The sequence below is a fragment of the Pseudopipra pipra genome, chromosome 3 (genome assembly GCF_036250125.1).
Source record: "Pseudopipra pipra isolate bDixPip1 chromosome 3, bDixPip1.hap1, whole genome shotgun sequence".
Classification (NCBI taxonomy): Eukaryota; Metazoa; Chordata; class Aves; order Passeriformes; family Pipridae; genus Pseudopipra; species Pseudopipra pipra.
Genome location: NC_087551.1, coordinates 6,843,578 through 6,868,117, shown reverse-complemented (window position 1 = coordinate 6,868,117; position 24,540 = coordinate 6,843,578). Strand labels below are relative to the sequence as shown.

The window sequence follows — 24,540 nt, the reverse complement described above, 5'->3', positions numbered from 1 at the left end:
AATAAAATGAGTTATGGTGGAATGTATTTTTTTTTCTACGTTTCCTTATCATCCCTACAACAGTGGCACTATTTTTTTGCAACATTACACAAACAGGGACTATGCTTTCAAGTTGCAGTTCCACTGTTCCCATTGGTTTGGTTGCGTTCCTATCCATATGGGACAGGTTTCCAAGCAACATCTGCTGTTGCTACACTCCAGAATATTTTAATTTACTCTCAAATCCTACAGAATTCACACCATTATTCTTTGTCCAAGCTCTCTTTGATTATTTCCATCCAAGGCGTAAGAGAAAATGGACAAACTAATATTAAGATACACACTTTTTAAAATCCAGATGCCATCTGCCAAGTTCTGCTCTCTGCTACTCAGAAGGTGCCTTATATGCTGAGGCATGATGTTTCAAACAATTCCAAAATTTTTCTTTACATTAGCCACTAAGTCTTGATAAATCATCAAATAAAAGCACGTCTGAATCCCAGTGCCCAGAAACACCGAGGAATCGGCTGCAACAGAGACTGAAACCCGCAGGAGCCAAACTTCCCCAACTGCTACAGAAAACCCTCCTCCTGAGAAGTAAATAAAAGGTTGATTTTGATCACAGTAATTTTCTCAGATGGACAGATTGGATAATTTCTGTCGAATGTCACAGTTGCCAGACATGGGCTCCAGCGAACCCTCTCTGCAACTCAATCATTACAGAGGTGCTGAGCCTTCATCCACTGCCGAGCAGGATGATATCAGGGGACTAAGACATCCTGGGATTTCAGAAAAAGAGTTGTGTTTTCACAGGTGTTTCAGCTATTATCAAAAACTGAGAACTATTAAGAGCTAGAAAAAAAAAAGCAAGCTAGTTTAAAATTTGCTTCTGTGTGCAGAGATAAGGTCGTGAGAGTACTTCCGTTAGGGAAGACCTTGATTTCAGCTCATGACTACAGCAGTTCCCTTCAGGTTGACACTTTCCAAGGAATGTTTTTATTTGGAAGTGTTGGCAACTCCGGAGGAAGAAAAAAAAAAAACCTTCTCTTGACTTTCTTTTTTCATTATTTTTGGGAGAGGTAAACTACAATTACTGAGCAAGGGACATGATTTAATAGTGGACTTGGCAGTGCTGGTTAATGGTTGGACTCAATGACTTTAGAGGTTCTTTCCAAGCTAAATGATTCTATGATCCTACAGGGGAGGGAATATACTCATGAATCTGATCTCAATCAAGTTCATTCTACATTTATAGACATCAAGATCAGAGGTACCATGATGCATTTCCAATTCACAACACCCATCAGCCAACAAGCAAATAAAGGAACGACTATAAAACCAACTTAAAAAGAACATGTAAAGGATGAATAATAAAAGAAAGAGTCATAAACATTTCCCTCTTTCTGCTAAGGCTGAGTTTCTTGCACTTCAAGGTGCAGCTGGTTGAAAGTATAAAAGCTTAAATTATTAATTTATTACTTAAAGACAAGAAGGAGTTCTGGGGAACAGCCCAAGTACTAAATTCTTGCTCGTGTCTTTCTGTATAAAACTCCCACAGTATGATTTCTAGATACATTTCACTCATTAAATGTTTAACTCCATTCCTTTAGTCTTCCATTATTAAACACAAGTTTCAAGAATTCTCAGCTCAATAAATGCAAAATGTTTTCCTTGTCATCTTTTTTTTCAGAACTTCCCAATTCAGTATTTTCATGTGGCCTTGTTAGCAACCCTCTGCCACTGCACCAGACACTTCATGTAAATAGGTAACATTTAATGCCGTTATTGTCTTTTAATTTTTCCAAGTCCGTCACAGGTGGCTCTTTAGACAGGACCCTTACCAACCTGATCAAGTGGGAAGCGTCTCATGAGAGGGGCATTGGAACTAAAAGACTTTAAGGTCGCTTCCAACACAAAGCATTCCATGATTCTATGAATTGGTTTACAAAATATCACAACTATTGTAATAGTTTACGGCATATTATTAGCAATAAAAATGCTTTTCTTAGACATATTATTATTCTGAAACACATGATAAAGATTTTACTAGCAGAGTAGCATTAATAATATGCCAGTGTCCTTCATGGTCAGCAGACAAACAGGAAAGTAATAATTTCATTGTTGTACTCTGTCAATAAAATCAGTGTATACATACATTTCCGAAGCTACACATTATTCTGCTATTCCACAATACCTTAAGGTTTGCAGGCAGGCAAACCCCTTTGAGATTATACAGACATAAAGCAAACAAACCAGAAAATAAAACAGCTCTCCCCCCTCCTTCAGCCCATGCAGTTACTACATCAGGATCAGACTTCACAGGCTGAAGCAGAGCCATTTATCTTTAATATATCGACCAAGACTATGTCAATCTTCAAGCTTGTCTGTCACAATAAAGTTTCCTTTCTGCTCGTACATTTTACCTGTACAGACCCAGAGAAATTTGTTCGCTGTGGAGCTGGAGGAGGGAGGGTGTGCTGTAGGGGGAGTCTACAGGCATTTCTCTACAAGGAAATTTGAGGCAGAACTGCTGCCCTGCTGCTCTGACCACCCATCACAGCAGCCAGGCTCAAATGCAAACTTCCAGACTGCTGGGAATGACAACCATGGATGTGCAGGCTCTAACTGGCACCTTCCACACCACTCTACCACTGTGCAGAACAAGCTTCCACCCTGGAGAGGAGCACGGCCTTTCTGAAGCAAACACCGTGGTAAAGGACCATCACAGGACACAGGCACAGGGTTGAGTTTCACCACGGGAGATAAAAAATTGACTGCAGAGGGCAAAAAAGATGGGAGCACAAGCTGTGGGGATAACGACAGGCTGAAGGTACACTGTGCGTGCAGAGGCACAACAGCATGGAACAGAAGTAGTCTCATCACCTAAAGATTTTTAAACCAGGGGAAACATAGAAAAACTCCAAAAAAGATGTAGTTGGTCGGAAAAGCCTGGTAGAGATCCATGCTACCAAACAGCTCCTGTTCCTTCTTGTAGCTCCTGCACACTTTTGCTATCTGAGCACTTCTTAATGAGCAGAAACAGGAGCAAGAGATACAAGCACTTCCCAAAACCCAAAACACAGTTTTTTGGTCTCCAAACCCAGGTAAACAGAGCACAACTGGGAACAGTCAGCCCTCAGAGAATGCCACACTCGCCAATTGTAGTATTTTAAACTTTTATGTCAAATGAAGCTGCCAGCACTGCTGTGAAGCTGCTGATTTACTGTGGTCAGTCTTCCAGCCAAGCACAGTGATAGGAAACTTCATTAAAAAGAAAGCTGCAATCCAAGGGTTCGTAAATCACTTTGTGTACACAGAGCAGAGATGTTTGCTTACATTTTCAATAGTAAACCGAGGTGGAGAGCCCCCAAGGAAGGTATATTCTCATCTGGGATTCGGGCCACAGCAATGGATCAAACTGCTTTTAATGCTAATGAAGCCATTTAGTTTTAAAGCAGTGTTTATAAGGAAAGGAGATATTTCAAAAATGAAACTACATCTGCTGTAGAGTACAAACTATGTGTAAAAAGGCCAATGAGGCTTGTTTTCTCTGGTCTTTTTTATTAAAGAAGTCAGTCTATACATCTTAATGTGGTGTTTGTCACACAAGTTTTTATCTGCACTGCTATGGAGAAGGGGCAGAACAGCACAGCCAAAGATGAAACACAACTTCCAGTTGGAAAAGGAGGAAGAGAAGTGACTGTGCCTCAAAAAAACAACCTGGAAGATTGATGTAAATTACTTTTGATGTAATTTACTCTTCCCTTGTCCTTTGTGAAAGCCACTAGACAGCAAAAATATTAGCGTAATGAGTTTTTCCAAACAACTGGAAAAGTACAAATAAGTTCATCTCTTTCCTTCCCTTACAGATGTGAGTGTGGCACATTCACATGGTTAATGAACCATGGCCAGAAACAATTACACATTTCTCTCCTTCACCCCATTCACACATTCATGGCCATAATCAGCCCATCTCACTATCTGCATAATAAAGCTGTGCCCTGTCAATCACAGTGGGAACTGTATGAATTTTAAGGAGGAAGGTAGCACTGCCTGTGCCACTGAATTAAACAAAAAATAATCCGACAAAAAACTTGGAACAGTAAGGGCGCCATTTGTAAATCTTACCAGTTCATTTACACAATAAGCACCACATATTGGTGCTAAAAAGGGACAGCTGAAGTTGAGCTGGTGGGAAGTGGAATTACCTCTGGATATTCATACCTACTGGCTTCTCCCTTATTCTTCAGGAATGCACACAGCTCAACACTTTGGTATACAAATTGCTCAGCTTGTTCATTTTCTATTTCTAGTTACATGCACTTGCACATAAAATGTGCATTTTCAGTGTGTAACAACTGGTAATTTAAGTTTAGCTTAAATGAATCCCATCGGAGCACAGTCTAATTTAACTTATTTACTTATATGTGCCTCCAAAACTAGATCAGAGGAGCTGAATATTATAAATGTAAGATGTCTTATACAGATCACTGAATGCTCTGTGTGACTACGTAGGACACAGTTACTCAGTTCAGAAGCATTTCTTTGCTTTACATATATTGCATTTATCAGCAGTTAAAGAGAGTCTCAGGTTTTTAAGCTTGACGCAGTAAGCACAGCTCAATCTGAACTTTGTACCTTTTATAGCTGCCTGCAGTGATTAATTAGCTGTTTTGGGTGAACCAAAAAAAAAAAAAAGTTTCATTAGCTGCAAAAGCTGTGATATCTAGAAGTCATTCGTGTGAAATATTTAAGCCATTTTTCACCTAAATGGCATTGTCTGCCAAGAAAAGGTAAAGAATATGTTTATTGTAAATTATTAACCAGCATTCCTCGTAGCGGGTTAGGTGTATATCCTAACTACAAGACAGCACAGTCAGAAAACAATATTCCCAAAGGGAGAGGCGAAGGATTTGCTGAGCCTGAAAGATCCTTGAGGGAGCCACAGGAGTCTGTGCTCAATAGGCTGCATTTACCAGAGCACGGGCGCTCGGCATCCGTGGGAAGCTGGAAAACACAGGGAGCTTGTTCCCGACGGTTACACCACTGCCTCGACAGCCGGCCAGAGAATTAAGTCACACAAGTCAGAGCCCAAGCCTTTCTGGCACTCGTGCTTGTCATGAAATACAAGGCCTAAGTATGTCTGTGTAATCCCAGAGCGGTTCCCCTCCCATCAATGAACTTACAGCATCGCTCTGCCATCAGGGCCTCACCATTAACCGCCGAAACAAAAGTAGGCTCTGTTCAGGCAGGACAAGCAAGTGGTGCAATTAAGAGACACTACACTAGATTCCAAAGTAATAGGTTTTACAAAGCAATTTAGTGCCACGATGACAGATGTCAAAGCAGCGGCGAGACAGACGGCCCCACCACTTCCATGGAAATAATTGCCAACGTGTAAAGCTAAAAGGCTCCACTTGGGATATTCATGGTGTGATACAAACGAACATGAAATGAGCATGACATGACTTAACATGAAATTGTGACTTGTTACTTCTGGTTTCTTTTTTAATCTGGACTGGAGGAATTTGCAGCAGAAATGCTCAGATGTTATCCTTGTTCCCTTCTGCACAGCACTCACACAAATAAAGATCTTAATATACTTGGGAAAACAGAACAGATGAAATTAAGCAGATTTTGTCCACAGCACACTAGAGCAGACCTCACTTTGCTGTAGCAGCAAAGAGGAGTTTGGCCAAGCACTGTCCTCATTGAGTGGCTCATGAAACACATACTAAGTGACCCCCTTGACTCAAGCAATGCTCTCCAAATTTCACTGACTATTATTTTCTTTGCAAGTGGACAAAGCTACAGACAAAAATGTCTTAATCTGTCTTTTGGTTTATGTTTGCTACATGTAGGAAAGCATGAGCCATAAAGATTCTCTATTTCCACTGTACTGAACAGCAGAAGAAGTTATATCTGATAAGTCAAAAGGCTTTTCAGCACTCAAAAATAAACTTGCTTGCCCCAAATTGAGTGTTTATTCTTAAGACATCAAGACACAGTTTTAGTGCTGTTTCACAAAAAACATACATTAAAATACACAGCACGGTGAAGGATATAACAGCAACTACGTAAATTTAAGCTATATTTAACCCCACTTGATTCTGAATTCAAAACAGAAGCTCGCAAATATTATCCATGAAAGCGTGCAACACAAGTTCTAAAATTGCAAATGGGGTTTAAGTTAACTCCAGTTCTAGTTTTGGAATTGCATTAATTACAAGGGCACAGAAATCAGAAACAAGCTAATTAACGCTCTCAGTTTCTCAAAGCATGGACCCCCTAGTCACAGTTGGGCTGTTCATAGTGTTCAACCCGGTTCAGTTAAAGCTGATCTAGTTACCTCTGCTGGTGCATTGCACAGTTAAAGCACAAATATGATCTTTAGGAGGTGAGGAAAACAAAACACACACACACACACAAAAATAATCCCATCCACAAAAAACCTCACTCAGCCTCACTACAAAACACAGCACCAGACTATTTTTACCCAGAAAAGACTAACACTCAGAACTTGAACTTTTTCACTTCCCTGTGAGTGCTGAACAGTGCTACAGAGTGCTCTGATAATTTAACAAGCTATAGGACAAGCTCTTTATTTCCTATTTTAAGGATTTTCCCTGCGCAAATTCTGTTTTGATAACTTTATTAGCATTACTTATTAAACTGCTTTTTGTTATTCAGTCAAGATCACTGTAGGGACGCTAAAACAAAGGAAGGCATCCCAGGAGACTCAGAAAACAATCCAACACATCATGTTTGCTGTGGGCATGGGACATGTTGAACACAAGCAGGTCCCCAGATCACTGTGCCAATACTTAAAGGCTTTCTTGCCTGTCATGAAATTATTGAATCGCTCAAATTATTTGTCCTTCACACAGGATTTAAGAATATTGGCATAAAAGTTTATAAAAAGTTTATGAAACATTGATCTTCATTTGAGAGGACTGGTGATTATATCGGGAAGTTTTCAGAAGACCAAACTAAACAACACCTAATTGCACATTAGCAGTGGGTGAAAAGAAGGGAAAGCCAGCACTGGTTTTATCTGCCCAGTGAAAGGATACAAATTTTTTAATCAGATCACTTCAGGTAAAAAGGTTTTTAAAAATCAGACTGGAAGAACTGTTTCTTTAATAGGTAGTTTTACTGGCTTCTTCAAGAGGCAATAAAGTATGACTTAAAGTTTCAAGGAAAAATGTATTATATTCATAGCTTCACTGGTGCATCTATTCCTTGAGGGCAGCACATTACAAAAAGTTATCACATTCATTTTTTTCATTTGCTATTTCTATATGTTTTCTTCAGGATAAACAAACTTCTTTCACCTCAAAAATCAGAGCTCATCTTTTTCATTTGACACTTCTCTAATCTACATATCTCTCACAGCAGAAAACAGATGCTTTGCTAAGGATTTTGCATGTCTTCTTTAGGAAAGAAAGAAGAAGGTGATAAAATTACAGGTTCTCCATGTATCTTCTAAAGAAACCAGTAGCAGCTAAATCAGCCTGATTAACTTTCAAGTTTGAACACTTAAAACCAAGCTAAAGTTCAGTATTTCCCTTGACACAAACCACACTGCTCTTGCAACACAGATAGCAGAGCCTTGTGCAGCCTCTTGGCACCATTTATCACCTCTCAAAGCCAAGTGGATGCAGAAGGAGGAGAAAGTGAGAAATGACAAGACTGAAACAATTTTTTTTTAAACATACATTCCCAGTTTAAAAAGACAGAGGTGAAGAGATGTGAACTGTGCTACAGGGCTGCAATCTATACAGGGGATGCTGTACTTTCCTCATAGCAATAAACACAGTGTTTACACTCCCAGCTGGAGAACTCCTTTCCAGCCTGGGAGTGGTCCCACTGACATCAGGGAGACCACTGCTTAAAGGTAACAAGGATCCAAACACCAGCAAAGGAAAGGAGAGCACACCTTCCCCAGAAAGAAGGAATGCACAGTTAGCATTTTATCTTTTAAAGGTCACCTCTGAAAAATCTCACTCTTCCTACCTTTTTACTTTCACAAGAAAAACATACAGAGTTTCTCTGATTTACTTGATCTTAAGTATTTCTCTTCTGTAATTTTCACAAATCTTTCTGTACTGTCATTTCCTTCAGAGATGCTTTCCCTGCTACACCTATGAGTCCATTACAAAACAACAAAAAGAGGAAAAAATTCAATTTACTATCGCCACCTCTCCCCCAAACTCAGCCCAACACAGCCAATGGAAAGAGGGATATATGATGCAGCAACCAAAAGCAGGCTCAACTCATTTTTAAAAGCTGACTAGATTTCAAGTTGGCAGTGCCACTTTAATTGCTTCATAGAAGTGTGATAAGTGAAATAACCGGACAGCTCTTTGAACCGTAGCATGAGACTTCATGCCTAGAAGAGGAATCTCACTTTCTATCATCAATTGTATTTTAATTTTAGGTGGCTGAAACCACGGCAAAGCACCCTCCTGATATCAACATATTCCAGACATCAACTTGTGGGAATGCAGAGCATGCCGAGCATCCGTGATAAATTCCTTTGGCCGTTTCCTCCTCGCCTCGTCCCCAGAGATGCTCTCCAGTTTGAAAGATAGTTTAGTTTCATCAGCTGGCAATGAGACAAATATTAGCACTTGGAATCCACTGCTCTGCAATCCATCCTAAAAGCAAAGCCAGCAGATGATGGGGGCAGGGCATGATCCTAAAGGGAGGAGGGAAATAAAGACCTGTATCTGCACAGACTGTGATATAGATACAGAATAGAGGAAAAAATAACAGATTTAGAGAAGAACTTCAGTGCTTCAACCTTGCTACCTGCACACTTTGTTAATAAACAGCTATTGCTTCTCAAAATGCTTCAAACAAAATGAGCAAAGAGGCTAATTTGAAATTGTATATATAATGTATATATACAATATAAATTAGCTCAGCCAGCTAATTAATATATATAATTAATAATTTCATTATTAATATTAATCAATAATAAATATATAATATAAAATATAAATTAGCCTGGCCAGTTCAGCCAGGTTACTGTGGTATAGAAGCTGCTCTCAGCTCACCAACACCACAGGTGAGCACCACTGAGGTGGAAAGGAGCTAAAAGTCTCCAGCAAACGTGCTCAGAATGGCTGGCAGACACAAAAGCTAAGTAAGAAACATGAAATGCATCCAACCAGGATATTTAGAGAAAATTGTGGTATGATATTTTGCACAATATGTAATGCTCCTGTGGTTCCAAGTGAAAAACAAGCTTTGACAAACATCTTGAGAGTGTTTTGCATCACTGAAAGTTGTAAACAGTTGAATTTGTAGCAGGAGCAAACGTTGCAAAATAAGAAATGGGGAAACCATTCTTTTTTTCCAAGATGTAAAAAACGTATTGCAAAGTGAACTGTTAACAACTTGCCGAGGCTTATTGCACTGCTAATGTTCTCCGTGTCAATGTCACCGGGAAGAGCCCTTGGAGAAACACTGGTGTCACCTCTTGTTCAGCTCAATTGAGAAAAATGTACTTAAACAACCTTCTGGAAAGTCATGTAATGAGCTAAAAGAGCTGCTGAAGGACAGTCTTGAGCTCTGACTTTCTGTAAAAGAAACACAGATGTAAATAAAGTCAACTTGTGCTCTCAGTCACATCGTAGCATCTCACCAACCTGTCACAAGCTTTTCACAATAATCCAAGTGCTGAATTTCCAACTCAAGTTGCTCAAACAGGATGTCGGTGTTTAGGAACCGGGAACCAGAAAGACTGGGGCTAGAAAAGGCAGCAATGACTTGTAAATGCAGCAATGTCTTTGAAAAAACCTAATGTGGAGATGGCAAAGCTCACGAGGGTGCCCAGTGTCAGAACAAGATGTCATTTCCAAGCACAAGACTGTCCCTTGCTGAGGGGAACTGCTCAGTTTCTGAGAAACCATACCGAGAAAAATATTTGTAAATTTTATTGCACTTGCTATTGAAGCAAAATGGTTATTTTGCCACCCGCAGTGCCCACAAGCCCAATGCATCATTTCTCCAGGGAAAGAGGAAATGTCTGCAAAATCACATTATCCACTTGAACGCCAGCTTGAGGATGAGGTGGAATTTTTAGAAGTCCAAGTATAAAGTTGTACTTCACAGCACTGTCTCCCCTTAACGTGGGTTGTTGGAAAGACAGACTGGTATTTTCAGAATGAAAGCAATTGCTTCAAGAATAATGTCAGCTCTTATTGTTCACAAAGAGCCAGAATGGGAGCACGTGAAGCAGCAAACCACTTGGCTGACCTTGCCAGCTGAGTGACACGAAACACTCAAGCGAGCAAAAAACATGTTGGGAGAGACAGCAGGAAAGAAAACCAAACACAGACATGTGCTTTCACGGGTCCTTGTGAAACCACTGCACATTTTTATTCCAAAGGCAGGCAAAATGCTTGACACCAACCATTGCAAAAATCCCAACCTTATACACGTGTTTTCGTCGCGGATTCTTTGTCTGCAGGAAACATGTTGGAAAATGTAAATCCAATTGCTTCACTAGTGTCATTTCCATGGTCAAGTGTTAAAACCCACCCTTGGAAGATCACTTTGCAGTACTGTTGGTGCCTTGAGGAGTCTGTAGATAGTACCAGTGCTGCAGCAGCAGATGGAAAAGGCCAAGGATGAGGAATCTGGGGCGAGGATCTCACTATGCTTGTGAAGTTTTAGGAAAAGGCAAAGCTTTAGTGCAAGCACAAAGGCATTTTTAAGGAAACTCAAGAGGAAACTTTTTTATCCCATGTTTGTGCTGACAGTGTTCATGGGTTTTTATTTAAATATTTGGTTCAGTAGAAACTTCATCTTTCAGAGAAGCTATAATTTTTCTGCAAATTTGCAGTAAAATTCATGAAAAATTACTAATCCAGAACCTCATAACCTTTAGTCAAAATACTGTGCTTTCCTCTATAGTTATCCTTAGCTACTTTTAAGATTTTCTACACTGATACCCTTTGGTTTAGGGGAAAAAAACAAAGGACAAAAAAAAAAGGGGGGGGGGGAAGAAAAAAAAGAAAATACACTCCACAAAACCAATCCCCCTTCCCAAATTCCCACAGAATGAAATTCTAATATATCCAAACACCCCTTTTCTCCTGCTTCTCAACCAATAAAAGTTTTGTTGGGAACTTCACCTCATTAGAGTCCCCATCATCTAACAAACGTTCAGCAATAACAAAGAACCCTGCCATAAAGCTTTTGATGGATGTTTCTCAGCCAACACATTACAGTCAGGATTTATGGGAACGATTTAGAAAAGTAAAAAAAAAAAAAAAAAAATAGGACTGACTATCATTTAGCAGAGAAATTACAAATGCAAATTCAGAGGAAGACAGTATCCTCTTCTTCATGGAGACAAATTTTAAACCAGTTTCTGGAAAGGGTGACCGTATAATAAACTTCTAATTTCAATAGTAACATTAGGTAAGGAAGGAAAATTACAATAGGCCAGGTATCATGTCAGCCTTGATATACTACTACACTTCTTTATGAGCACATTACAATTCAGAGAGCTAATAATAAAAAGTGATGCTGAGATGATGAATTGATGCTATGCAATTAGACCTATTAGAATTCACAAGAGTCGACAGGCAATAATCAAACCACTTTCATGCTGCCCATTGCAATTATCTTTGCACTTAAGAATCAACAAAGCACATAATGACTTGCTCTCGATTAAGGAATTCATGAGAAATGGAATTTTAATTAGTGTGTAGAAAATTTGGGCCATTTATTACTTTACAGGACAACAGATTGTAAAAACTAGTTGAGTAGCTGTAGGTGTTCAGCGGGGGTTCAGGTCCAAGAAGAAATACACACTGACTCTTCCAAAAAGAAGATTCCAATCACATCCCTTGAAATGAGATTGCCAAAGTAAGTGCACATTTGCTTCTGCTAAAATCTGGAGGGGAAAAAAAAAACAACCAACCAACCAACCAAAAAACCCCACAAACAAAACTGTTGGAGCTTGAGACTAAAATGGAAACCATTGCTGATGTTCTCAATTACCAGCTGATGAACAAGAGTTGGGTAGAATTACATTTATCTGTGGTATGAACCATGGATACCAGGTCTAATTCTACATTCTCATCACAACATGAGTAGGACAAGACAATGAAAATGCACCATCAGTTAAAATAAACAGTCTGAATAGTAACTTGAATGCTGATTTAAGTTTTCTTTTACCAGCCCTTGAATAGGAAGATTACTTAGTTTCAAACAAAATTATTCTCATCGTTTGCTGATGTTAGTACAAAACAATTTACTAATAATTTGAACAAAAGCACCAGTTAAATTCTGGAAGTGGAGCTTCTTGATAGTATGAAATAGAGGTTGATGGGGAAGTTGGACAATTATGCTGAACTCAAATGTTACGAAATGCACATTTTTAAAAAATGCAAACAAAAATCCACACTTTGAGTGTGAATGCTGGTGATACATGTGCTCATGGAAATGAATGGTAAATCAGCAGGATATTAAGTAACATATCAATTTGCTAAAAACACAGTATTTCTTTCCGGCACGTGGGTCGGCCCAATCCCAGCACAAGGCTGAGCAGAAAATGGATTGAGAGCAGCCCTGAGCAGAAGGAATTGGGGATGCTGTTGGATAAGCAATTCAACACAAGCTAGCAATGTGCACTCACAGCCCAGGAAGTCAACCCTGTCCTGGAGTACATCCAAAGGGGGCTACAAGAAGGTATGGAGTGATAGGACAAGGGGGAATGGCTTCAAACTGAGAGAATAGGTTTAGATTAGAGATTAGAAAGAAAGTTGTCACTGTGAGGGTGGTGAAGCACTGGAACAGGTTGCCCACAGAATCTGTGGATGCCCCATCTTGGAAGTTCAAGGCCAGGTTGGATGGGGCTCTGAGTAACCTGGTCTAGTGGGAGGTGTCCCTGCCCACGGCAGGGGGGTTGCAAGTAAGTGGTCTTTAAGGTCCCTTCCAACCCAAGCCATTCCTTGATTCTACTCAGTTTTTTAAAAAAATACTACTAGAGGTCCATAATAGTTACAAAAAAACCCAAAAACAAACAGTTAATACTGGGTCATTTGGATTATTCACAATGAAATAATTAAAAGTTTAGATTCATGTGTAATTATTATCTGCAAAAATGTGCCCCCAGTTTTGATCTCTATGAATTTTCTATTTTGCTATGGATAAGCAACTGGATACTTAGTGTTCAAAATCTGCCAGAATGACATTCTTTTTCCATTGTCAGGGAACTATTTCAGCATTTCTGGTTCTTGGTTCTGTGGGGGAGCCCTGTCTTTATAATGTCCCCATTAAAAAAAAACATTCACAACAACCTGAATGGCTTCTTGTAAGCGATAATACTTCAAAAGAGGGAAGAAAATAACTCACACAGGGATTCATTCTTAAATTCCCCTACGTGCTCTGCGTAGCGAGGGCTCTGGGAAGCAGCAGGGAAAGCAGCAGGCATTGCTGCCCCAGGGCCATCCCTCCCACAAAGGGAACATTTTCACACTGCTGCAGAGCCACCATCTTCACCCCCCACGCTGCGTTTTCAGGGAAAGGGATCTTGTAAGATAGGTCTGTCTCCAGAATGCTGGAGTTGCCCCTGGGGAGCGGGGAGAGCTCCTCACAGGCTAAAGCAGCTCATCATGCTGCTGTCGCTTCAGATCAGTCAAGGAGCGGTGATGGGCTGGCTCAGACATGAGGATACAGGAAGCTGGCACGGAACCCTCCCTGCCTCACTTCCCACCTTCTGGTCTTGTGTCAGGCCCAGGGTGTTTAAATCAGTGCATCTCAGCCAGGACATCAACCACGACACCCAGAACTGTCCTTTTCTCCTGCCCAGCACTCATTCCTGCAGACGGGAGAGAAGGATCTTGGGGAAGAGACATAACCTCTTTACTTCACTGCAGTTGTGAAACACGAGTGATTTCTGTGAAAATAATACCTACCCTGGCCTAGGTAGGTATTTGCAAGCAAAGATGCTTTTGGAAAGGATTTGAGAGCAGTGAATCCCTCTTGGAGGCCCAGGGTGAATAGTTCAGACATACCAGGAATTTTTGATCAGAAAAGCAAGTAGGAGTATCGTTGCTTCAAAAACATAACACAATTAATTCAAAGTATGCTTACAAGGTAAAGAACACTGTTACTCCAGAAAGGGCTCCTAGATTAACATCAAAATCTCTTAAATAAGTCATAAAACACACTGTGCTGCTGAGGATTGTTACAAGTGAACCTGAACTAAGTGATTCTCTGTGCTGCAGAACTTACAAGATCATAGCTCAGTACCTCATTAAAATTAGGGTTCTGTTAATTAAAGCCTTCTTTCAAGTGATAGATGGCTACTGTGGATATAAGCTGTGCATACTGTTGAAACTTCATATTAGGAATAGATAACACACATAAAGCATATAGCACTGAGTGGAAATAAAACTGGGGGCTGCTCCTACGGAAGCAAAGATTTCTTATACTGCAATACAGAAAGAGGAAGGCAAGTAGAAGGTTCTGTAAAATTCAGGAAAGTCTTGGGTTAGCACCCAACCTTGTTTGAAAGTCTCTGAACTAATAGTACCCTTTTCACAGGTTTCTAGTCTTGCCAAAAAGCCACAGAAAGGTTTCACAAAGAGACAGAGCCTTAGGAACAAACTCTTTTGCATTCCTGCCCAAATTCTTTAATCTGAAACTTTAGGAACCACGTGTTTCATTAAAAGGCACAATACAGAAAAACAATGGACAGAAGTGTGTTTCATACAGTTATGAATATAGATAACAATTTATTTTATCCTGAAAGTGTCTCACCTAAAACCTCCTTGATTTCTAGGAAAACCTAACACTCTTTTTAATGCTGAAGAGGACTTCTGACAGAGGAGGGTTCAAAGAATGAACCCAGCACCCCTTAAAAAGAGCACAGAAGGTCTTAGGATTTTTAGAGATTCAGAGATAACACAGGAAGTCCAGTAACTGCAAGAAAATCAATGAGGCACCCCTAAGGTCATGTAGAGGGAATTTGTATGATGAGAAAACAGGCAGCGCATTTTAAAAGCTTATTTTTTTAACCAATAAATTATAAAATTGCCAAACATATCTTTACATTAAAGAGGCACGCTTTTTTTCCCCATTTTGGTAACTCCTTCATAAACAGACTGCTTCAGAAGAGTGTTCTGTGCTATTTGGATATTCAAGTCTAGTTTTTATCCAGCTGACCCTTCCAAACACTGTATTTGATTCTTTAATGGTTTTCTGGTTTTAGAGAATTCAAATTCCTTCCTTATTTCCATGACTAAAAGGTAAGTTCAAAACGCAAAGATTTGGATTACTTAGAAATTAGGCGTGTGTAGAGTTCAGGACGTGTTGCAGCAAAACATAGAGAAATTATGGAGGCCTAAAAACATCTTTTTTTTCCTTCTCATATCAGAAAAAGAATGAGCCATTAACCATGTTCATAGTCACTAATAGCTCTGAACCAAGAGAAACTTTATACACAGTCCACAAATACTGTGAGCTGGATGTCTGCATAGAGTTTCCAGAATTAAGTACAACTGATGAGACAAAACCCTGGGTCTCAGTCCCAGTTTTGACCCAGTAAATGCAAAAGGTGCTGCAGACCTACAGTCAGCATAGGCTCGATTTTAAGCAAAGCATTACCTTATTTTCTGAAGCTTATCTTTAGAATTTACTAGTTTTTCACCCCTAAGAGTGCCAGCAACCAGTCTGTGGAGCAACTAACACAGTCATCACAACAATCAGCACAGCAAAAACGCAGCAAACAGCCTGATGAAGCAGTATTATGTGAATTTCTGCCTAATGGAGGGAGCTGGACTCCCCAGATGGGACTTAGAAGTTTCTGTACCTTCACCTGGTTATCATCATGATGAGAAGCTGTTCCTCCCCTGCTTTCCCCCAAAGGAAAGCATCCTGGCTCTGGGGAACTAATTCCCTGCCATAGCTCAGGGCTGTGCAGAAAGAGAGTCTCAGCAATTAGGCACAGCTATATGAGCCTTTTCAAAGGGCTGATGCTTTCAGGAAAGTAAAGAGGCAATTGGGCCTTATTGACCAGAAACCAGGACAGTAAAACTCTGGAGAGTTGGTACTGATTGGCTTTTTATTTTTGTGTTTTATTGCAAGGGAACTGGAAGAATGAAATGCAGCCAGACATGTCCTGACCACACAACAAATTCATTTAAACAGAAATTTTCTACCTTGTGTTTATCTCTCTCCTGTATAATGGCACCTCTCCCTTTTTTATTTTGCCCCTACCCTTCTTCACTAATATGCTTATGTATGATAATGATTTCCTGAAACACAGAATTATATCAAGTCATATTGTAATAAAAATAAATGGGGCAGAAGATAAATAAATCAATATCAAGTAGCATTTTTTACAACTTTCCCAGAAATAAAACAATTAGCACATTAGCAGTGAAAGCAATAATAAAATTAGCCAATTAGGATATTTAAGTGATTACCACACTGAATCAAAAGATTAGCTGAAATAAATATGGATAAGCTCTGCTGAGATGGAGGAGAGTCTGCACTGTCCTCTTCTGTGTCAAATGGAGTGTTTATGCAACACAGTGGATTTATTGCTGTACAGGCAACCTGATCTGATCTTTTACTCTCGCTGCTCTAGTGTCTGAAGAAGAAACCTTAAAAGCAAATGAGATTATAGTTCTGCCCATGATAATTGTTGCTGTAATACTATTTGCAGCATCCTTTGACACCAAAATTTACTACAGAGTTGCAATCAGTTCTTTAGGAATGCTACCAATCCTAAAAAAAAATAAATAAAAATAAAATCTAAAAGGTTTACATATTAATAGCACTCCAATGCTCCTCTCCCAGATGGCAACACAGCTGACTGCCGTTCCCTCCTATAACACAGCACTGTTTATCCTCTGAATGTCCCCAATATAAAACCATTTTAATCTTTTGTGGCTGTTGTAAAATTTGATCTACTAAGGGACAACATAATTAAGTGTCAACTTTTGGATATACGGCACAAAAAGTAGATGGAATAATCCAACCTGTACGTCACCAACAACTCAGTTCACGGCTCAGCCATAATGGGATTGCAGATTATTCACTGAAAGGTGCATTTTACCCCTCACAGCTCTGGATTAAGGTGTAGTTCTGTTGCACTTGGCGCATTTTTCAGCAGGTTTTCTTGCTGCTCCCGTTTGCCTTCCATTAGCCTGCTCAGAGCTCTATGGCTGTGCTGTGCAGCCAACTGGAATGAAACAGCACTTTGATTACAAGTGTCTGATGATCTGTTGGTTCTTGTAGAAGTTACGGAGCCGTTACGAAACCTAATATACGATGTGTAGGGAGATCAGCAGAGGAACGGGATTTTGATTCAGTATCTTAAGGAAGATGAATGAAGGGGAGTGAGCAATTAAAGCAGTTGTTCCTGTCTGGAGCATGAACACCTGTACAAATCTGGACATCTGCACTGTGCCTCTCTGCAAACATGCACACGGAGTGTGCCTAAGGAGTGCCATCCACAAGCCGTTATTTACCATCTATTTGTTATCCCTACAATAAAGAGTGGGAATTAATCACATACTGTGTTAGGAAATATTCCAGAGTATCTACTACATGTCTATTACTGGATGGTTATAAATGTATGCAACTATAATAAGGCTACATTAAAGTGAGAGAAGGAGGGGAGTGAGAGATTAAGGAGAAGTAGAAAAATTTAAATAGAACATGAGTACAGAATAACACATTTGTTGAAGCAAGCTATTACATACTTTAGACAAATTATTCCAAAACAACAGCATGCTGTAAAAGTACATGGTCATCAGAATAGTACCTGACACCATAGAATGATTTGGGTTGGAAGGGACCTTAAAGATCATCTTGTTCCAACACCCCTGCCACAGGCAAGGACAACTTCCACTAGACCAGGTTGCTCCAAGCCCCACCCACCCTGGCCTTGGACACTTCCAGGGATGGGGCAGCCACAGCTCCTCTGGGTAACCTGTGCCAGTGCCTCATCATCCTCACAGTGAAGAATTTCTTCCTAATATCTGATTTAAACCTGCCCTCTGTCAGTATGAAGCCATTCCCCCTTATCCCATCTCTCCATGCCCTTGTAAGCAGTCTCTGTCTCTCTTGTAGCCCATTAGGCACTGGAAGGTGCTATAACATCTCCCTGGAACCTTTCCTTCTCCAGGTTGAACATTCCCAACTCTCCCAGCCTGTCTCCACAGCAGAGGAAGGCTTCCCCCACTAGGGCTCTACCACAATCACCTGGTGCCCTGTGAGAGGGACCACATGGTCACAGTGACACTTTTCTTCCCTTTAAACCTCCAAGATGAACCTCTGCACCTGAGGGCAGTGATGCTGCAGGACTGAATCCATCAGGCTGTGCCATGTAAATAAGTTACAGGAAGGACAGAAGGGTTTGCTTCATTGGCATATAACCTCCACCTCCAGCAGTTAACCTAATGTGTTTGCATTATTGCCCACAATATGCATCTGTCCAAAGATGCTGTAGCGTGTTATTTAAACACAGACCATTATGAATATTTTTATAGCCCTGCTATTCTCCCCCCCCAGCACATACTATTTCCATTTTAGCTCGGTAGTTTTCTCAAGGAAGGTTTCTTGACGTAGGTCCACGTGGGAACACCAAGTGATAAGACTTCAAATCAAGCTCCTTGTTAGTGGAAGCACACAGCACTATTACCCAGCGACTTGATACTCCTTCTAAAGAGCAGGAGGTCAATTCCTTGTGCTGAGTTAATACCTCTACAGAGTAATTCCCTGGCTGGAGTGGCAAGAGAAAAATCACCTCACTGTGTCTCAGCCCAGGCCACTGGGACTCAGAGTGACCCTTTGGCAGCTGCCCCACGTTCAGATCTGGGCCCAATGTTCCATCACGTTTCACCAGCTCTTTACACACATTAGCCCAAAAAGCTGTTGCAGAGAAAATAAAGCTGACTATGCCAGAGCAAAAAGCAGGGCAGTGTACCAAGGAACCAGGTAAGATACTGTTTTCTTTGATGCTTTGAATCCAGCAGGGTTATGCATCTTAGAACATTGTTTCTTTGCATAGATCTGGTATTCAAACGATAAAGCCAATTAGTTCAAACAGTATCTGTATACCAAAACAACAAAAGGGAAAAATATTTTACTTTCTTCTTTTACTTAAGTGTAAGAAAAAAACAAAATTAGACACAGAGTAACACGGAAACCAGTCAGTTCCATAGATTTCATCCCCATATTGAAATAGATGCTCAACTGTAAATACACCTGTACATCCAGCAGAGCACACAACCATGTCTTTTATATTTCAATTCTACCAGAATCAATCAGATGCAATTACGAGAATTTGACAGTGACATTGTTCAGAATTGAACTGGATTTTAAACTTACTACTGAATTTCATTTTGTCATCAGTTTCACACAATTTTAAAAATAAAATAAACCATATCCCACACCGTTCTGGAGAGAAGCGTTGCTGTACCAGATTTTGAGCAGTGCAACAATAGCAAAATAAGGGTAAGTCCTTCAAATCCATCCACTAATTTTATACCCATCCTTGGACCACTGTGTTTTTGAATAGGTAATAAGCCTTACATCAAAAAAGCGTTACACTAAACATAAATCAGAGAAGCTTGACATGATTAACAACACCGGTACAGTCACCCCAACAGAAGGTAAACTATCATTAAATCCAGTGATGAAGGATAGTTTTCCTCTTCTCAGGCACTAGCTAGCATAAGAACATTCCCACCACTCACCATTTTCAACTGAATTACCATTCATTTTCAACTGAATAAACCAAAATCAAGGCATTATCCACAACCTGATTTATTAGACCAGATATACTGATGATATTTATAAAAATCCTTTTTTAAAAACTTCAAAACAATGTTGTAGAATATTATCATTATGAATAATTACATTGCAAATTAATGAGAATAAGCCCTATACAGTTGGAACAATGAGATTTAATAATAAAATATTTGGAACACATGGAAAGGAATGCCAGTCTAGACATGATGACATGGTTAGAGGGTTGACAGATGCTTAATTACAGGGTTCAGACACCAGGGTCTGACCGTGTAACACATGAAAGGTTGCCAGTATGGTGAACACATAAAGCCTTTGAAAATACCATCTTATAAAATGTTGATATGCTGCAAACAAAAGGAATTTCTTTCCCTTATTTTTAAGAACCCTGAACTTCAGTGCTTGCAAAAGGACTGAGGCATTTTGCTGAATCACAGAACCAATGTCCAGTGACAGAATATGTTTTGCCCAGGTCCCAGCTGGGATCACTTGAAGCACTGGAGTCTCTGCTCAATTCTGTACCAATTACTCCTTGGCTTTCTGGCAGAATTGGCTTTGAGGGCTCTCTGCACAAGCTCACGTGTTGTGAACATGTGCCACTTGGAAACCAAGCCGGATTTCTCCCTCTCCATCTTCAGTTGAGTCTTCGCAAAAAAATCTGGTATTAAGGAAAAGCTAAACATCTGTTGACCTTCAGTAGAAAAATATATTTATGCAATCATGTCTCTGAAGATGTCATTTTTATCCCCACCATCTGACCACCCCTTTGAAAGAACTTGACTAGTATTTTGGGAAAAGAAATAGTTCCTACTAACAAAAATAAGTCAAACAGGATGGGGTTTCAGTGCAAGACTAGTAGTTACTGACTCGTTTTGTATTATATTAAAGTGAACCCCTGTGCACCAGCAGCTCCAATCTCAGCAGAACTGTTTAGAAGCCCCTCCATGCCTCATCCAGCCACATCCATCGACTCCAGAACTTCCAAAGCTGTCACCAGAGAATACCCAGCCGGCTGTCAGGAGCAGACTTTGTATTTTGATTTCAAAACTCAAAGCACTGAATTAAAAGGCAAATTTTGAGGACCAGCTGTCTTGGTGCAAATGCAGAGCGTGCTGTTCTGTCCACGCTGGAGGAAGTTTTGTGGACATTTCCAGCACAGATGGATTAAAGCTAAGATAATTTATTTTGTGAATAAGTGGAACCAAAAAAAATGAGTATAGCAAGCCCCTGACAGCACTTCCATGAGTCAGATGCAAGGCCCAGAATTACAGATTATTTGTGTCCTGCACTATGTTTCTGCTCAGCACAGAGCACTGCTCCATGCCAGAATTATTGGGAAGAGTTAGACAACAGATGTTAAGATCCCCAAAACCCTGTCAGTGGAGCTAGAGGGATGATCATGATCTTTGACTATAATGCTGTTTTACTCAGAAAGATCTCAATGTGAAGAGAAGAGGCACTGCTGTATTTAGGAGCCCTGCATTGAAATCCCGAGCCTATTCTCTTACAAACTCCACACCATGTGACAGCAGACAGGTAAACATCACATTACGAACCACCTAGACCCAGAATTAGGATTCAACAGTCAAAGAAACTGCACCTAACCAAATTTATACCCAATGTAAATTGCTGTGCTATCATATTCTGCAATTATTTGAATTTTAGTTTTTATTTTTAAATGGAATACTGAAGTCTCGCATAGTGCTGTTGCCTGCAAATATGTCTGTTACTGGCAGACTTCATGAAATTCATATACATTATCAGCAAAAACTATAATTTGCAGGCATAAAGTCAATACACTAGATAAATAAAATCTTTTCAACAGAAGAGAATGTGAATGACAATTACAATGCTTAAGGCAAACTGTGGTTAATGTTTTTGAATACCTAATGGCATGTTTATTCTCCTCTCCTTTTTCTCAGCAGCCAATATCTTCACAGCAAGTTGGTTTGGGGTTTTTTGGGGAGTGGTTTTGTTTTTTGAGAGCCAATCTTCTATATTTTGAACAAGGGATTTTATTTTTGTTTCAAGCACAAGGATCCATGCATTCATGACCTCTTCTGTTACACTGCCAAATGCAAAGCAGAGAATTGAAATACTAAGTTCAGTAGCTACATATCTTACAACAGACACTTCATTTGCCCTTATAGTATGTTAAGATGTGTTAATCTGATAACACAGAAACAAAAAACAGTTATTGTGTCACACAAATGTCTAATTTTGTACAAAATAACTGCTTTTTAATGAAAAAAAAACCTTAAGTATCTCGCATATGTCCAAGTACGATAAGGCACGATAGGTTTTACAAGTGTGTCTTGCACAGAATGGCAGTAATTCCTCAACACAAACTGCATTCAGAGTTAAAATACGGGTGCAAAAAAAGAAAAAAAACCCAACAAAACAGAATAGGGATCATTGCAGAACACGATCCACACCAAAATTATCAACATACAATTTCCAAAAGGAACTTTTCACTCTGTCAGACTCTAGAGTAATTCCTCATAATGAGGAATTGCAATTTTTTGTGGTGATGAAGGATTATGCTCAGTGCAGAATCAGACACTGAGGTGCAGAGCCAGGAGAACCAGAGAGAAGTCCATCATTTAAAAAACCAAAAATCACCAAGGTAACAAACTGGCTGCCCCTGTCTCCCTGCAGATTATGTTTTGAGGAGCCCCGACAATTCCTTGCCAAATGACACCTGATGAAAGCTGGGTAGTGCAAAGCAAAATATGAGGCTGGAAGGGTCCAGGGCAATTCAGAGGGGCGTTCACACAGTTGAAGAAATGAGGGAGCAGCAAGTGACGCCCTGCAAACCTGCTCCACGCCACCACGTTATTCCTTTAATTTGTTCTACCTGTCTGCTCAGATTACCTAATGTCAATCTTAAAATGTAATTACACAGCTGGCCAAGTCATTGGATAAATTACTTTTGACGGAATTAGGAAAGTTGTGCTGTAATTGGCTGTTCCTTGGTGATCAATGTGGGACTTTGCCTGATAACCACACCGAGCCGGAAAGGCGATTTCGGGCCTACTGGGCTTTCCATGCCAAGAAGAGGAGATTTCTACAGCTCCTGGGAGCTAGAAGCAAAACTCCTTCCTCGCACCATTAACTAAGCTGCTTACAACATTTCCTAGAAAATAGACCTAGCACTGCCTACAAACATTGGGGATCTTTGCCAAAGGTCTCAGTGGGGGGAAAAAAAGTGATGAAAGAGTAAAGTTTGGTTCAATTTGAGATTATGTACCCACAGAGACCACAAAAGATATGTTCCCCAGCCCGGGGGTAACCAGGAGACAGAAGCAGAAAAGGTAGCAAGATCCCAACTATTGCAGGTTATTCACAACCTGCCACTGCTCTTCCTACTAAGGATCATAGAATATCCTCAGCTGGATCATCAAGTTCAGTTCCTGGCTCTGCACAGGACAAGCCCATAATTACACCATGTGTCTCACAGCATTGTCCAAATGTTTCTGGAACTCTGGCAGGTTTGGTGCTGTGACCACTTCCCTGGGGAGGCTGTTCCAGTGCCTGACCATCTTCTGGGGGAAGAATCTTTATCATAATGTACAACCTAAACCTCCCCTTACACAGCCTCAGGCCGTTCCCTCGGGTCCTGTCACTGGTCACCACAGAGAAGAGATCAGTGCCTGCCCCTCCTCTTCCCCTCGGGAAGAAGCTACAAATGCTGTGAGGTCTCCCCTCAGTCTCTTCCAGGCTGAATACACCAAGTGACCTCAGCCACTCCTTGTATGGCTTCCCCTTTAGACCCTTCATCATCTTTGCAATCTTCCTTTGGCTGCTGTCTAATAGTTTAATACACTCCTTATCTTGTAGTGCCCAAAACTGCACACAGAAACTGAGTCCATCCATGGAATTCCCATCAGTGTGTATTTTCCTAACTATTTACTACACAAATTTCAGAGTAATGTGCTCCCCCAGATTGTGTCTGAGCTCACACAGTACCCAGGGGCAGAGTTTGGGCCATGTTTTCCTCATAGAAGAACAACAAGATCCTAAGACAGCTAAAAAGTTGGATCTGCACACTTTATGTAACACTCTATGACCCATCAGCATGCACAGAGCAGAAATACTTTTCTTTCCAATTACTTTGGTATTCGAGGGAGGAGTGGGGGGAAAAACCCAACGCAGTTTCCAGTGTGCAGAGCCTGCAAGTGGACTCTTGAGCTTTTCAGGTGATTTGTAGCTGATCTCCTGCAGGAACAGAAACTAATGAGAAAAACAAAGTCCCTCTAATCTGCCTTTGCTTGCAAATTCTTTCCTATAATCCCCATCTTTGTTCCCTCCCAGTAGTCTGTTCACCAAATTTACATTTCATAGTCTTCCCAAACATTCCTTTCAGTGCTGCTACTGACACAACATATAATCACCCTACCTGAGCCCACTACTTATAAACAAACAAAAGGATTGCCAGCTTTTTTGTGTGCCTTTGAAAAACCTAATTGATTAAATATTGAGAACATTCAAATATTTAACTACACTCTTAGCACACAAAAAACCTAGGAATTTACTTTTCCAACAGGGAGTGTCACCCATTTAAAGTGACTAGGATGGCAAAGTGCTACAGGTGGATTTTCATAGCTTAAATTACATTTACAGAGTAAAGAGCATGCAGTAGGAGGTGACAAAAAACCTTTACCATATAAGTATTAAAAAATAAAGGGAATAATGAAATCTGCCCTGACCAGACACAGAGAGATTGGTTTAAAAAGGGAGGTGACCCAAAGGTGAACAGAAAACTCAACTATT

At 40.2% G+C, this 24,540-nt stretch overlaps 1 protein-coding gene across 4 annotated transcripts in view; it reads right to left on the bottom strand.

The window, feature by feature from the left end:
* Positions 1-24,540, bottom strand: part of MACROD2 (mono-ADP ribosylhydrolase 2) — an 841,246-nt gene that overhangs the window by 357,708 nt on the left and 458,998 nt on the right. The gene's annotated exons all lie outside the window — the stretch shown is intronic.